This window comes from Rhinichthys klamathensis, unplaced genomic scaffold (genome assembly GCF_029890125.1).
Source record: "Rhinichthys klamathensis goyatoka isolate OS25496 unplaced genomic scaffold, OSU_Roscu_1.1 h1tg000297l_1, whole genome shotgun sequence".
In the NCBI taxonomy this organism is placed as follows: domain Eukaryota; kingdom Metazoa; phylum Chordata; class Actinopteri; order Cypriniformes; family Leuciscidae; genus Rhinichthys; species Rhinichthys klamathensis.
In genome coordinates this window covers 259,470-276,905 of record NW_026606816.1, presented here as the reverse complement: position 1 = coordinate 276,905, position 17,436 = coordinate 259,470, and the positions used below count along the sequence as shown (strand labels likewise).

General features: G+C 43.7%; 1 pseudogene; it reads left to right on the top strand.

The window, feature by feature from the left end:
* Positions 1–14,048: 14,048 nt before the first annotated feature.
* LOC130103789 (uncharacterized) lies at positions 14,049–15,560 on the top strand (annotated as a pseudogene).
* Positions 15,561–17,436: the final 1,876 nt, after the last annotated feature.

The window sequence follows — 17,436 nt, the reverse complement described above, 5'->3', positions numbered from 1 at the left end:
GGATTTTTGTGACTTTTGTTACATTATCTGTCTAAACACACACACACACACAAAGGGTTTGATTAGGTTGTTCTGAAGGTATGTAAAAAAACAAACAAGACATAAAACACTCCCCGGCGACCAAATGGACCCCACATTGAAAATGAATGGGAAAGTAATTTTTTCAGAAAAGGCTATGTCCATATACAAACCATAAACACAACCTATTTCAAGGACTAGCACCTCCTGTCTATCTGTGTCCATAAGCACAGCGTCAGGGGTGTTAGGGGTGTTACAGGACACATCATCAGAGCTGTTGAAACAGTGTTACTCGTGAGTGTTTATACATAGGCATATTTGGAAATATGTCTTGAACAGAACTTGCAATGAGATCTACAATACGGTCACGGCGTGCGGTGTATAACCCTTTGGACATATTACAGCCATTTACAAAATGAGCAACTGATTCAAGGTGATCAGAGTTAGACTGCATTATACAGTGTGTATGTGTCACGGGTGGGTTGTGGGGAATGGAGTGAGGACTCAAGTGCAGAGTGAATTGAAGGTGTTTAATTGAAGGTGTTGAATTGAAACAAAAAACAAGCAAACCAACAAAAGAAATCCAGGTCCCAAAAAACTAAATCCAACACATTACATGGCAGGCCAGGGCAGGCACAGAACTCCACACGACTCAACACACATAACAATAATAACGAACGAGTACAGGACAGCAAACACAGGAAGACTAAATAGGGAGGCAAACAAAGGAGGGTAACGAGGAGGACAGGTGGGACAAATAAACCAATAATCAGATAACAAGGGGGAGGGACCAGACAATGACAAGAGCACATGGCCCAAAATAACAAAACACCCATGTGCATCACAAGACAGGACAGACATGTGACAGTATGGTAATCTTCATAATGCTAGGCTGTGTCTGGTTGGTAACACCTGTAGTCTGGCCTTGGCAGTGAGACAGAGAATATCCGCCCCATTGCAGCATTTCTGTACATAGCATGAGAGGTAGAATGATCAGCAAAGTCCAGACATGCCAACTTTCCCTGCATTCTTAGTCCGGATGTTTATCGCTCAAGGGGAACTTTTTTAGGATGCGTGACATGTATTTCAGGAGTGGCCATCCAAACTCTTTCCCGCTGGTACGCCTCGTTCTAAATATTCTGTTTTGGAAGAATACTGGATGACTTTACTCCATTTCGCCGGGTCACCGGAGCAGGCAGAGTAAGCTCTTTCTTCGAGTAGCTTGGTATCCAATGACTTCCTGAAGTGGATCTCGAACCTTTTCCATTCCTGACGCAAGTTCAAGTTGGCGCACATAGTTGTTCAAATCGAAAGGGAAATCCTCACCGCCCGTGATGTTTGCGGGACAGGGTCATGGGTTTGCCACTGTTGTTGTTTGTAGATGCGGCCGCTGGACAAGACCTGTTTAAAGTAACACTATGTATTTTTTTTAACCTTCATAATATATTTCCAATACCCTTGTGATGGTATATCGCCTTACAATAGGTTAAATGACACGTCTGCCATAGCCTGACGGTGTCTGTATTGCTTTTACTGGCACTATGTAACTTCGGGTTTCGGGTAGTAACCGGAGCACAAAAAGAACTACAAAATTCGACTGCTTTACGGCATACGTCACTTCCCCCACCACTTCCTCAAATTGTCTGTGGCCATTGTTGATTCCAAAGCCGGTGCTGGATAAACAGCGAGCGTGCGCGTGCGACAGTAGTAGGCTAAATTATTTACGACAGCGGTAATGGACAATTCCGTGGAGGGATGAGACCTGTGGACTGAAATCTATCTATAAATTACAGGAATGTCTGTCTGTCTGTGTGTGTGTGTGTGTGTGTCTGTCTGTTAATCGCATATCTCTCGAACCGTTAGTCCGATGGATCTCAAACTTGACAGGTGTCTTGCTACGGGCACGAGTAAGTGCAGTGCCGAGTTTGACGTTGTTTGGATTAGAAATGCAAAAGATTTCGCTAAATATATATGTTTTTACCGCTCTAGCCGCTGGGTGAGCACAGCGCAGGACCAGGGACGAAGAAAGCAGATTTGCTCCCTGAATCGTCGCGCTTATTCATTTGTTAATCTGTAAGTCAGCTACGCTGTTTACTTCTTAATATTATATTTACTGCGTTCGCAGTCTCTTTCACGCCCATCATTTGTAGTAAATGCTATTAACGTTATCTGTCATGCGCGCTGAAGTTAGCATGTATTGAGAGTGAGGAGTCACGTGCCGATTTGGGCGGGGTCTGAGCCGGTCGGCCATGATGGTAGGAGACGCTATCGGTTGCCAGGGGCAACGCCTTCAGAACTTCACAGAGGCGCGACTAAACATTCATCCAGAAATAGCGAAAGAGAGACAGCGCTGTCAGGATACAGGCTCGGAGACTGAGGTAAGTGAATCAACATAAAGCTTTATTTCAGTGCATCAAGTTCAAAGGCGAGAAAATTCAAAGTTCATAGGTGAATTCGGTGAAGATTACTGTGCGGGAAGGATTCCAGGTGAGCAGATCCTCTTCAGTTTATCTAACGATAAACTAACACAGTTCGGTGATGAATTGTCTTTTCTCTTTCAGATACAGCTGTGAGCGAGTGGAACTCAGGAGGAATACAAGGACTCAGGAGACCCGGATACAGTTGAAGCTTCTAGGAACATCAGAACAAGGACACAGAGGTTAGTATAATTCAGGTGAGTATACGTTACGTGATGAGGACAGGTTGTATCAGAGACTTCGTGAAACAGTGGTAAAGCGTCTGTTCCTGTTGGAGACTTGACAAAGATTGAATGTGAACTGGGTGTTTTTATGGAGCTGGTTGCTGATTGGGAACAGGTGCAGGTGATTAGAACTCAGGAGAGAGTGATCGTTGTGTGGTGTGAGATGTGGACTCTGATTGGTTTCTGACACTACCCCTCCCTCCAGAGTCCGCGCCAGCGGACCTTGAACCCCGATGTCACGGGGGTCTACCTCTGGGTCGTGGTGCAGGTTTGCTTGGATGTTGAGTGTGGAATTCAAGGAGCATATCAGGATCAAGAATGTCCTTCCGGGGTATCCAACATCTCTCCTCTGGTCCATATCCCTCCCAATCTATCAAATATTCGAGCTGACCACCTCGACGTCGGGAGTCCAATATTTCTCTTATTGAATAGATGGACTCTGGTTCAATAGGAGGTATCGTGGGAGTATCCTCCGGAGCTGGTTCTGTAGCTGTGCTAGACACCGCTGGATGATGCGGTTTCAGGAGAGAGACATGGAACGTGGAATGGATTCGTTGCTGAGCCGGGAGACGAAGCTTATAGGTCACTGGATTGATCTGTCTTTCTATGGGGAATGGTCCGATGTACTTGGGACTAAGTTTACGACTAGGTTGACGTAGACGGATGTCTCTCATAGAAAGCCAGACCAGTTGTCCAGGTTGGTATTCAGGTATCTGACGGCGACGGGCATCTGCGAAGTTTCGTTGGCGATTTATTGCTTGTCGAAGGTGATGATGAGTTTGATTCCAGACCCTTTCACTCTCTCTAAACCATTTATCAACCGCTGGCACCTCGGAGGGCTCACCGGACCAAGGAAACAAAGGAGGTTGGTAACCCAACACACATTGGAACGGAGTTAACTTTGTAGATGCCTGTCTGAGGGAATTTTGTGCGTATTCTGCCCAAATCAGATACCGACTCCAGATGTTCTGGTTGGAGTGGCAGAATGTACGCAGGAATCGTCCAACATCTTGGATTTTTCGTTCGGGTTGGCCGTTGGTTTGCGGATGGTACCCTGATGAGAGACTTACAGTCACATTCATCATAGAGAAGAATGCTCGCCCAACCCGGGAGATGAATTGAGGCCCTCTGTCGGACACAATGTCCTCTGGGATACCGAAATTTCGAAAAACATGTTCCATTAATAATTCTCCCGTGACGAAGGCTGTGGGAAGACTCTTCAGGGGGATCAACTTACACGCCTTGGAGAACCGATCAATGGCTACGAGGATACAAGTGTTACCCTCTGAGACAGGAAGATCTGCAAACGAAATCTACCCCAATGTGTGACCAAGGTCTATGTGGGACAGGAAGGGGCATCAGTTTACCCACTGGCAGCTGTCGTGGAACTTTGGACATGGCACAGGGAATACATCCTTGGATAAACGTGGTTATGTCTTGCTGCATGTTGGGCCACCAATACGTGAGTTGGAGAGTGGACGTAGTTTTAGTTATTCCAGGATGACCTGTGCCCACCGAGGAATGAGCCGATGAAATCAAGGAGTTACGAAAATCTTCAGGCACATAAATCTTGCCGGGGGGACATCCTGGGACTCTGGGTTGTTGTCGTGACCTTTCTAGCAGCTGTTCATTGATTTCCCAATGGATTGGATTGACAAATAACCTATCAGGTAAGATGGTTTCGGGTTCTTCAACTGGACTTTCTCGGGCATGGATACGGGAAAGAGCATCTGCTCTAGTGTTCTTTGATCCTGGTCGATATGAGAAAACGAGTCAAGAACAGTGCCCATCTAGCCTGACGTGGATTCAGTCTCTTAGCATCTCTTAAATACTGAAGGGACTTGTGATCGGTGAGTACTAGAAATGGATGTTTGGCCCCCTCTAGCCAATGCCTCCATTCCTCCAAGGCAAGTTTCACAGCCAAGAGTTCCCGTTTCCAATGTCGTAATTGCTTTCTGCAGTTGATAGCTTTCTAGAAAAGAACGCACAGGGTATGGTTTTGGAGGAATCATCAGAGTACTGGGACAGAATCGCTCCTACTCCTGTAGTGGAGGCGTCCACTTCTACCACAAATACCTTTTCCGGATCTGGATGATGGAGTAATGGTGCAACGGTGAAGCGGCCTTGAGTGATTCAAAAGCTCTGTCTGCTCCTGGGGTCCAAAGAAGTGTCTTGGGTTTTCCTTTTAGCAGGGAGGTCAGGAGAGCTGTCAAAAGGCTGTATTGATGTATAAATCGTCGGTAGAAATTTGCGAAACCGAGGAATCTCTGAAGTTCCTTAACTGACTGAGGAGTAGGCCAGGACAGAATGGTCTCCGTCTTCCGATTATTCATTTCCACTCCGTTCTCACTGAGATGATATCCCAGGAACTCGACACTGGTTTGATGGAAAGAGCACTTCTCAGCCTTTAGGAACAGAGTGAATTCTCGGAGTCGTTGGAGTACCTGAGATACATGATGTCGATGTTCCACTAGGTCTTTGGAAAAAATAAGAATATCGTCGATATATACCACCACGAACTTTCCCAAGAAATCCCAGAGTACCTCATCCATGAAGCTCTGGAAGACGGAAGGGGCGTTTACCAATCCATACCGCATCACCAGATATTCATAATGCCCTGCAGGAGTTATGAAAGCCGTCTTCCACTCATCCCCTTTCCTAATTCGGACCAGATTGTATGCACTCCTTAAATCCAATTTGGTGAAAATTTTCCAGAGCTGATGGGATGAGGGGCAGTGGATAACTGAATTTCACGGTGATCTGGTTTAGGGCTCTGTAGTCAATGCATGGTCTTAAACCCCCGTCTTTCTTGGGAACAAAAAAGAAACTAGCCGCAGCAGGTGATGTGGAAGGACGGATGTAACCTTGTTCCAAGGCTTCCTCGATGTACTTTCGCATGGAATCTTGTTCGGGAATTGACAGGGAATAAATTCGACCCTTGGGAATGGATGCTCCGGGTTTCAGATCAATGGCACAGTCCCATGGCCGATGGGGAGGTAAGTTGGAGGCAGTAACTGGATTGAAAATGTCAGAGAATGAGGAGTAACAGGAGGGAATACTCGTGGATAGGTTTTCCGTGGGACTTTCGATGGATGTGGAATTCACTTTTAGAACTTCGGGTGGTTGAGCACAAGGAGAGCTAGGATGTGGAATTTCATTAAGTGGGCACTGACAACCCCATCTAGTGATCTGACCAGACTGCCAATTTATGGTGGGTTGGTGACGAATTAACCATGGGCGACCTAGGATTATGTCTGTTTGACTATTCTGTAGAACAAAAGGTTCGAACATTTCATGGTGTACGTTTTCAATCCATAACTGGATGGGTGTTATCTGGGATGTGACATGTCCTTTGTTAATCAGCTCACCTGTTACGGCGTAGATGGAGTAGGGCTTGGGAGTGTCAATCTTCCGGAGGTTGAGTTCTTTACAGAGCTGTCCTGAAATGAAGTTCCCTGCTGACCCAGAGTCGATGATAGCTGTTACAGATACATGGATATTTCGAGATTTCAGGATTACAGGAATCGTAAGGGGTGTTGATATAAGGGAGTTGTCTTGAACGGAGCTTACCGTCAGCCGACCTGGTCGAATGGGACAGGTGAGTCTAAAATGACCCTTGGCTCCACAGTACATGCATAATTTCAACTCTCTTCTGCGAGTGCGTTCTGCCTGGGAAAGTCGAAAAAAGTGTCGACTTGCATCTTCTCAGATTGATCTTCTGACGCAGAACCCATGACAACTTGAGGAGAAGAAGAGTGACATAGCATAGTATCTTGGTAACAGTTCTGAGATCTTTGCTGCACACGAATAGCCTGCTGGATGAATTTCTCTATTCCCAGGGTGTCATCATAAATCGCCAATTGAAGACGCAGGGCAGGATTCAACCCACGGCGATAAACTGAGATGAGCACCCTTTCATTCCACCCACTGTTGGAGGCTAGAGTGCGAAATTCTAAAGAATACTCAGAAACTGTCTTCTTTCCTTGACGCAACTGCAACAATTGATCACCGACAGAGGAGTCTTCAGTTGGACGTCCGAAAACTTCGTTGAAGTGTTTTACAAATTCCTGAACAGATGTCATCACAGTGGATTCCTGCATCCACAATGCCTCAGCCCATCTCAAAGCTGCTCCGGATAATTGTTGAATAATGAAAGCGACTTTCGATCGCTCGGTGGGATATAGTTGGGCTTGTTGTTCCAACGCAAGTGAACATTGCAATAAGAATCCGTTGCAATCCTCCGCCCGACCGGAGAATGGCGCTGGGCGCGAATGTGGACTAGCGAAGCAAGCAATAGAGGAAGCAGAGTTTACGGAAGCGCTGGCTGGGGGTAGCACTGGGTTCGCCGGGGCAGCGGGGACTTGTATGGAATTTGTTGCAGCGGCGGTAGGTTTAATAGAGTTTGTATCCGTGCCTGAGGTTCGTGTGGAATCCATTTTCTTCACCTCTTTCGGTTTTGGTCAAGTCTTCTGTCAGGATACAGGCTTGGAGACTGAGGTAAGTGAATCAACATAAAGCTTTATTTCAGTGCATCAAGTTCAAAGGCGAGAAAATTCAAAGTTCAGAGGTGAATTCGGTGAAGATTACTGTGCGGGAAGGATTCCAGGTGAGCAGATCCTCTTCAGTTTATCTAACGATAAACTAACACAGTTCGGTGATGAATTGTCTTTTCTCTTTCAGATACAGCTGTGAGCGAGTGGAACTCAGGAGGAATACAAGGACTCAGGAGACCCGGATACAGTTGAAGCTTCTAGGAACATCAGAACAAGGACACAGAGGTTAGTATAATTCAGGTGAGTATACGTTACGTGACGAGGACAGGTTGTATCAGAGACTTCGTGAAACAGTGGTAAAGCGTCTGTTCCTGTTGGAGACTTGACAAAGATTGAATGTGAACTGGATGTTTTTATGGAGCTGGTTGCTGATTGGGAACAGGTGCAGGTGATTAGAACTCAGGAGAGAGTGATCGTTGTGTGGTGTGAGATGTGGACTCTGATTGGTTTCTGACAAGAGCAGCTTAGTATTTGTTTACATTTTACATTTTACCGATACGCCGCAGTTTCTTTGGAAGATATGGAGAAGGAAGAGAAATGAAAGGGGTTCTATCGGGAGAGACTAAATAACAGTGCTAGCCAGCTTAGAGAAACTGCTTGTCAATAAACTGACAGCAGCAACAGCGAGCAAAGCCTGCTTTCAAAAGCAACACATTTCAGCACAGTTCGCCTTTTATTTAACACAAACGAACGAAATTAATACTCTGTTATTCAACTAGAGTTGTTTCATTTGTTATAGATATATCTGTACCATGAAATGTTTTAAAAATACACTTTTTTTAATGACGTACGATTCGCATTGACAGGGGAATGTCCGGTCTGTTCGCTTAACGTTGCACGGCAGGTCCAAATGCACGTATCTGATTCATATCAGATTTATTTCCACATATGAATGAGGCCTGAATGAAACATCAAGTATGACTGAACTCTCGCAGTTTAACGTTACAGGTTTGGGGGTTTCTAAGTCTTGCACCCGCAGCCGCAACAGACTTGTTCAGCTTCTAATCCTCTTGCATTGTGTAGGCAGTAACGTTAGTCACTGATACCATAAACAAACCAGGTAATTAACTTTGTCAGCGTATGTGAAAGGTGGTAGTGCTTTGGTCTTTCGTCCATTCTGTAGCAGGTCGTACGGGTCTATGTTGATGTCAAGTAGTTTCTCTAAATAACGCTGCTTTGTGTTGTTATTTAGTCTCTCCCGATAGAGCCCCTTTCCTTTTGCTTCCCCCTTCTTCATTTATTCCCAAGAAACTGTGCCTTATCGCAAAAATGCAAACAAATATCAAGCTGCTCTCTCTCTCTCTGTCGCTATTTGTCTCGGTCTCACGGTCGAAGTAACCATGACAACGGATAGCGTATCCTACCAAGATGGCGAATCCTTCCCACAATGCAACACGGAGTGATACGCGTGACGTCACCTTCTCATTCTCAATATGTTAACTATGTGATGTTTAATGTGCTATGTTAACTATGTGATGTTTAATGTGCTATGTTAACTATGTGATGTTTAATATGCTATGGTAAATAGTTGCCCTGCCTATTCAACAGTATATAGCAGGCTTTAACGAGCTTAACGAGTATAGTAATCCTCTTACCGATCGTGTGACAGCAAATCTATGAAGGTAAAATTATGACATAAAGAATCGCATGCACAGGGTAAGATTTGTGAAAGCGTACATAAGATTGCAAGCGTAAATTAAATTTGCATGTGCAAGAGAAGATTTGTAAAGGTGTAAATCGCCCTTCAAGTGTAAGAAAAAAATATTTGTAGCATTTAACTGTTATTCGTAAGTGTAATTCATGCATTTTGAAGCTGCAGCTTCATGCTAATGCAAAATAAATAGGATCTGTATTCTTCAAACTTTCATTTTTCCGCGCTTATACTTATACACGGTTTTTGCGCACAAATGCGGCCAAAAGCACTGCATAAATGCAGATATAGTTATTCGATATTCAAATATTTAAATATTGCACCTCTCAATACAGAATACAAAATTCTGTACCCTACTTTGTCAATACTGCCGACGTAGTCTTTGCTGTATCAGTAGGCTATATATTTATGTTTTGTTTAACATAAATTATAGGCCTTCCACAACTCTCTCACCATATTTTGCACAAGGGTGATCCAAATCCCGAGATAGCCCTCACTGTACGCCACCTAGCAGCAGCAGCGCCGCATCAGACACGTTTCTGGTGTGCAAAGACATAAAAACCGCCACGCAGACGCCATGCTCACGCCACACAGCCTTATTGTTCATGATCACTCTCTTCCGTCTCTGGCTGTGCATTGATGTGCATAAATTATTCAAATTCAAATGAACTATTAGTTATGAACAGCAGCTAAATTAATTATATTCATACCACATTTCTGCCCATCTGATCTTTTGCAGACCACCTGATTGTGACCTACTGTTACACCACCTTTGCTGATGCTAAGATGACGAAAGATAGTCGTACCAACAGAGAGAGGATGCGCAAGACAATGCGTCATGCACGTAATGCTCAGTCAGTCGAAGCCCGAGATGCTCGGCTGGCAAGTGACGCTGCACGGCAGAAAAGGTGACGTGGAGCTGAGGAAGAGGACGAACACCGTGCTCGGCTGGCAAGTAACGCTGCATGGCAGAAAAGGTGACGTGGAGCTGAGGAAGAGGACGAACACCGTGCTCGGCTGGCAAATAACGCTGCACGGCAGAAAAGGTGACGTGGAGCTGAGGAAGAGGACGAACACCGTGCTCGGCTGGCAAGTAACGCTGCACGGCAGAAAAGGTGACGTGGAGCTGAGGAAGAGGACGAACACCGTGCTCGGCTGGCAAGCAACGCTGCTCACCAGGGGCGTCACTAGGCCCTTTTTAGGGGGGCTGAAGCCTAGCCCCCCTAAAAATGTGAGATTAATGTAGGCTACACAAATTCGTGTTCGCTTCAGTCTTGTTATAATCAGATTCAGCGCGTTCTTCATCTTCAATCCGCAGCGGCGCCGACAGAGAGCACGTCAGAAACAGAGGACAGGGTGTGTGTGTGTGTGTGTGTGTGTGTTCATGTGTGTTCATCTGAGCCTCATTGGTCTGTCACTGCTCGTCAATGTCAGAATATTTGAGATGACCAATCAAATCAAAGTAGGCAGGCTTTATGTTCACAGACGCTGCTGAGCGCGAATTTTAACAGTGCGACTCGACGCGTACGGTCAAGTGCGAGATAAGATGTAAGTAGCTAAACTTAACATTTCATATTTTACTTTTTTTAGGTCATAAATGTTAAACGAATGACAAAAAATAATCAGGCAAACTAATATAGTTTTGTCTAATTTCGCCATTTTGAACTGAAAATAGGCTGTAACGTGACTCATGTAATGTAATAATTAGTTTACAAGAAACATTAACAAAGCCGTTTTCATCATGTTAGGCACAAGATTAATAATGAATGTGTACATATTGAGGATATAATACAAATTGTAGCCTTTAGTAAATTAAAAAAGCTCAGCTTTAGGAGGGGAAGAGAAAGGGACGAAGAGACTGAGAAAAAAAGAAAGAGTGATGGAGATGAGAAGAGAGCAGGTATTGACAAATAATCTGCCCACTGACATGGTTTTAAAGCTATTTCTTATCCTTTTTTGGTCTTCAAACGTCTTGAAATGCACATATCAGAGAAATAAAAAATTTGAACCCCCTACCAACCTCAAATTTAGGACCTCTGTGACTAAAGCCCTGTCTACGGCCCTGTATTAGGCATAAGATCAATAATAAATGTGTAGCCTACATATTGTGAATGCATTTAATAAACTTAATTACCTTTAGTAGCTTTCAGTAAATAAACGCGTCTGAGAAAATGATTCATAGGCAAAATCAACCTATCAATTGACCCTATGTTTACTTTCTTCACTGACAGACAAAAATGAAAAGCCTATATCAGTCAAAGCTCAGCTTTAGGAGGGGAAGAGACAGGGCAAGATAAAAACAAAGAGAAAAAGAGTGTGATGCTGATGAGGAGAGAAAAATAATCAGCTGCCCACTATCCAAGTTTTTTGGCCTTCAGAACATCTTAAAATGCACATATGTAAATCAGAGAAATCAAAATTTTCTCGGTGAGACCCCGAACCCCCTTATTTGCCCTACCTCACATTAGGGACCACAGTTATTATAAAAACGTGCCTTTGCATCGGAATGAAAATGGTTAATAGTGATCTTTAGATCCTAAACTAAAGTGTTACATATTTTTATTTAAAAAAAAAAAAATCATATTGGGGGCTTAGCCCCCCTAAAATGAAAATCCTAGTGACGCCCCTGCTGCTCACCATGCTAACATGAGAGATAAGGAAACACCTGAGATACGAGCAAATCGCCAGATGCATGACTGTCAACGACACAACCTTCTCAGAGAGGAGGAGACCCCTCAGCAGCAAGAGGAGCGACGAGCAAGGGATACCACGTGCCATCAGAAGATGCGTCTCGCCCGTCTGGAAAAGGCACGAAAAGACAATCGCAACCTTGCTCGGTGTGACGATACAGACTTCTTCCAAGAGGAACTTCATGGTGATTATAGGCACATGCTGAGCAAGACCTCACTGTTTGAATGTCCTACATGCTCACATTGTGGTGCCTATGTATGGAAAGAGGAGAGAAAAGGATTCTGCTGCAACTCCGGTAAGATTAACCTTACATATAACGCCACAAATCCCAAGCCTGGCTCAATCCCACCACAGCCTCCAGATGCTTTTCTGGAAGGACCTTTTCCTTGATCAAAGTTTTGTGAAGCAAGCAAAACAATACAACAATGCGCTGGCAATGGCAAGTATTGGTATTAAAGAGGTAGCTATGCCTGGCTTCAACCCAGGTGTACGTTTACAAGGCAAAGTTTATCATTACATTGCCGGCCCCCTTCCAGAACAAGGTCGCACACCACTCTTTGCTCAGATCTATTTCCACGATCCTGCTCATGAGCTGGAAAAACCGTCGAGCCCATGCCTCAAACAGTGATCTGAATGAAGATTTTTTACTGAGGACACAAGAGGCCATTCACATGTGCAATCCATACGTGCAACAGTTTAAGTCAGCCATTGAGTATGTTAAAGTTAACTTTAGCTGGAAGTAACATTATTCAAGAACCGCTATAACGCCAAAACAATCTGTTACCTTAAATTATATGTTTATCTCTGTAAAGCTGCTTTGAAACAATCCATTGTTAAAAGCGCTATATAAATGAAGATGACTTGACTTGACTTGACTATGTGACCCAAAATGACAATGCTAATGAACTGAAAATGGTCCTAACAGCTCGCACACGACGTCATGACCTTCATCGTGGCACTGTGAATCTTCCATCACTCAACAGTGACGTGGCTGTCATTGCTCCAGGAGTAACAACTACACAGCAGTTTGGGAAACTGGCTGTCACTCTTCACCTCAGAGGAGGAAGGCTTCAGACAATCGACGCCATGCATCCAGCATATGATCCATTGTCATATGTGCTTCTTCTGCCTCAGGGTTCCCAAGGATACCACACTGAGCTCGCAGGTATCACACCAACATTTGAATTGAATTGAATACCCCTTGAGATGAAACATCTCGTTTTCGAGGGGGTCCTCGAGACAAAGACAAAGATAATGCAGCACATATACATTCACTCACACTAAAGCTCTACCTCATGCCGCCTCGCCCGACCCACCAACTCCTTATTGGAAACAAATCCATGAGTAAAACATATTGCAGTATTAAGATGCATAACAACATTTAGCCCTGGCTTACATACACATATGTCTATACATACATATATACAAACATCATGTATACACGTACCTACACCCATACTCGCATAAGTACACATAATAATAAAAAAATAATAAAAAAAAATAAGTATCCCAAATATAAAGGGTATAAAAAACAAAAGTCCAGTCATGCATGAGGAAAACATTTACAGCAACAGTTTGCTTGCAAGTAAGTAAAGAGAGATATTTTGAAGGAACACAATGATGTGACAGATCTTAGAGACCCAGGCAGGCTATTCCAGTCTGAGGGGGCTTTGAATTTAAAGGCACGTCTACCACTCTCTTTGGAGATATTTGGCACAATGAAGGAGAGATATTCAGTGTGTCTCAATCTATAGCTGGGTCTATATGGAAGTAAATAATCCTTCAGGTAAGAAGGATAATTATAATACACACATTTAAAAATGACCTGATACCAGTGATACTGTCTTCTGGCTTTTGGTGATAATAGATTCAGTGAGTCATACATTACACAGTGGTGAGTAGTAAAAGGACATCTCAGCACAAATCTACATATATTATTGAAAACAACATTCAATACCTTCAAATTTGATTCTGATGTGTTTTGATAGACAATGTCCGCATAGTCTAATATGGGAAATATTAACTGTGACACAATTCTTAGTCTAATCAGTTGAGTGAAACAGTTAATAGAGCGATACAATATTCGTAAATTACAATTAATCTTTTTAACAACAGAGTTAATATGACACCTAAAGGAGAGTTGTGAGTCAAGCCAAAGGCCCAAATATTTAAGTTCATCAACTTGTACAAGTTGAGTATCATCTAGGAATTTGAGTAAAAGTTTGTTATCTTGATTCATTGAAGCTGATCTGGTGGGGAACAATATGCTATATGACTTTTTCTTATTCAATAGAAGATGATTGGATTGGAACCAAAGTTGAATGGCATAAAAATTAGATTCTACCGTTACCATATTCAAGTGCGTGACATTGCTCAACACTTCAATTTGCTGCTTCGTGGTGGGAGACTGACACAGCAATACGTATGTGACATGATGGCAAAAATTGAGTCACACCGCCTCAACTGGATCCGCCACAACCAGAAGTCTATCGAGGCTGAAAAGTATAAAATCATTGTTGATGCCCTGAATAGTCACACCGAGATCATTCCTGGACGCCTAACCATCCTGCCACACACAATTTACGGATAACCCCGATGGTATGCCAAGGAGTTCCAAGATGCCATGGCCTTGGTACGAATCAAAGGAAACCCTGACTTCTTCCTCACCTTCACTTGCAACCCGAACTGGCCTGAAATCACAGGATCACTTTTTGAGGGTCAACAGACCAATCAGAGACCAGACATCATTGCTCAAGTATTTCACATGAAGGTGGAAGCACTCCTCACAGACCTCCTCAAGCGTGACATCTTGGGACACATTGATGCATATGTGATGGTGAAGGAAACACAAAAGAGGCATCTTCCACATATATACATGCTCATGACCATGGTAGCCCGCGACAAACCCAGGACCGCCAGCGATATTGACCGTGTGGTGTCTGCAGAGATTCCTGACAAAAACACAAATATGGAACTACATCGCTTTGTAACATCACACATGATTCACGGTCCATGTGGGCAATGGAACAGTGCTAGCCCCTGCATGGTAAACAAAAAGTGCACCAAAGACTATCCCAAACAATTGAGACTGAACACAAGCTTTTCAGACAACTCCTACCCACTGTACCGAAGATGAACAGAAGGAGCACCTGGTTCTCCCATCATCAAGACCATCAGAGGTGGCGTCAATGTACCTGTCAATAATACATGGGTTGTGCCATACAATCCGTACATCCTGCTCCGATACAATGCGCATATTAACGTTGAAATTGTATGTGCTGTCTCCAGTGTCAAATATCTGTATAAATATTTGAAGAAGGGACCTGATCAGTGCATGGTGAGACTGGATGTACCTGATGATGAGACCCGTGAGATACTACGACGTGATGAGGTGACACGTTATGAGTTAGGGCGTTACATCACTGCATCTGAGGGATACTGGCGCATATACGACTTCCCCATTCAGCAGAAACAGCCACCAGTAAAGATGCTTGCAATTCATCTAGAGGATGAACAGGTCATCATGTTCAATGATGAAGGCGCTGCCCAGAACCTGTTGGACTCAGGGCCACCTGCCACCACACTGACCGCCTTTTTTGAAGCAATGTCTCTTCATCCACACATGCGACACATTGTGTACCCAGATGTGTTTCAACTCTTCACATACACAAATGTGACATTTGGCTCAGCACTGCGTGAAGTATTCGCCAACATGCTAATGTTTGTTCATAGAGGGAAACACTTGCAGTTCTGGGAAAGGCACAAGCATGTGCTGTGTGAAGATTTCATGCACAGGGCCAATGTGAATGAGCCAGATGAATTTATTGTGACTCAAGTGCTACTTGACCTTAAGGACCATGTTGAAAGACATGGTTTTACTTTAAATGGGAACTTTGGCCTCCCTGAGCCTGATCCACTTCACGTCCGGAGTCATCATCCAGCATGAGACTGAGCACAACATAGAGGAACTTCAAACTATCATTACTGACACAGAAAACAGCCTCAATGACGAACAGCAAAAAGTTGTCAAAACAGTGATGGAAAGTGTGGAACAAGGACTTGGAAAAATGATATCCCTTGATGCAAGTGGTGGAACTGGGAAAACATTCATATTGTGCCACATCCTTTAACAAAGTGCTTGCACAGGGCAAAGTAGCTCTTGTAACCGCTGCAAGTGGCATTGCAGCTACCCTACTTCCGAAAGGCACAACCTTTCACAGCAGGACAAAATGTCCTCTCATTCTCACCGACGAGTCCACTTGCAGTATGAGTGAACATGACAGCACTGCAACACTCATTAGAATGACGCATCTCATGGTTGTGGATGAAGTCTCAATGATGGATCGCCGTGCATTAGAAGCAGCAGATCGTACATTCCAGTGGCTCAGAGGTTCAGACAAGCCATTTGGTGGCATCACAATGGTTTTCAGCGGTGACTGGAGGCAAATCCTTACTGTTGTCCCACATGGTAGCCATACCCAGATCATAGGGAGGTGTTTTTTATGGAAAAATGTTGAAATTCTTCGTCTAACAGAAAACATGAGGATTACTCAAGCTGCTAGAGATCAACAAACAGAAGCAGATTTTGCCAAATTCCTTTTGAACCTTGGTGAGGGAAAAATTCCTGTGGTTCAAGAAGAGGGTGAATTTGCAATTGAGCTCAATGAATCACTATCAATTTCTGGCGAGAAACTTGAGGACATTGTCAATTGGGTATATGATGACATGACAGTCAACATTTCCAATCCAAAGTGGCTATGTGAACGTGTCATACTGTGCCCAACCAACTCTGAAGTTGACAAAGTGAATGAATATATGACAAAGAATTTTCCTGGAGAAGGGCATGTTTGTAACAGTGTGGACACTGCAGAATCTGAGGGTCACCATATGTACCCGACTGAGTTTCTAAATACCCTGCCCATCTGGTATGCCTCCCCATCGCATCACTTTAAAGGTGGGAATGGTGATCATGCTACTTCGAAATTTCGACCAACAAAATGGACACTGCAATGGATCGAGATACATCATTGAACAAATCCTGTCTCATCTTTTGGTTGCTACTTTTGTGATCGGCGTCAATCCTGGACGCACATTACTCATTCCACGCATCATCCTCATCCCATCTGACAACATATTTCCATTCACCCTGCGACGTAGGCAGTTTCCGGTGAGACCCTGCTTTGCCATGACATTCAATAAGTCACAAGGCCAGTCTTTGAAACATGTTGGTGTCTTCTGCACAAGAGACTTCTTCAGTCATGGTCAATTCTACGTTGCAGCCAGCAGAGTTGGCAGATCAAGCAGACTTCGTGTTCTTGCTCAAAATAATGAAGCAAACAAAAAGCGCCACTTTCTGAGCAATGTTGTCTATAAAGAGGTGCTGACACAATAACAACATGTAATCTTCAAGAACAGCCAGTCTGCACTAACAAAACATAAATATCCACTCTAAATATATCCTCCAATGCATCATTATGTCAGTATCAGTATGCTTTCTACCATGCACAAATAAAAATGTCACTGAACTTTTGCTGTGTAATTGTAACAATGAGCCCTCAAACACACCAAACCAACAATTGCTTAAAAATATTTTGCACGGGCATTTTGCACTAGTTGTATAAATATGCACTAGCATATTTGTGTGAGCAGTTCATCCATCTCAATAAACGAGTTACCACCGTCTCACAGTAAGCATCCACTGCTTCTGCACAAAGAACATTTGGATTGTGTAAGGTGTCATCTCTGCAGTCAACTCTAAGAGTGGGAAGTTCGGATCATTTTACTGACTAGGATCTTAGAATCTCATTCAACAAAATGATCAA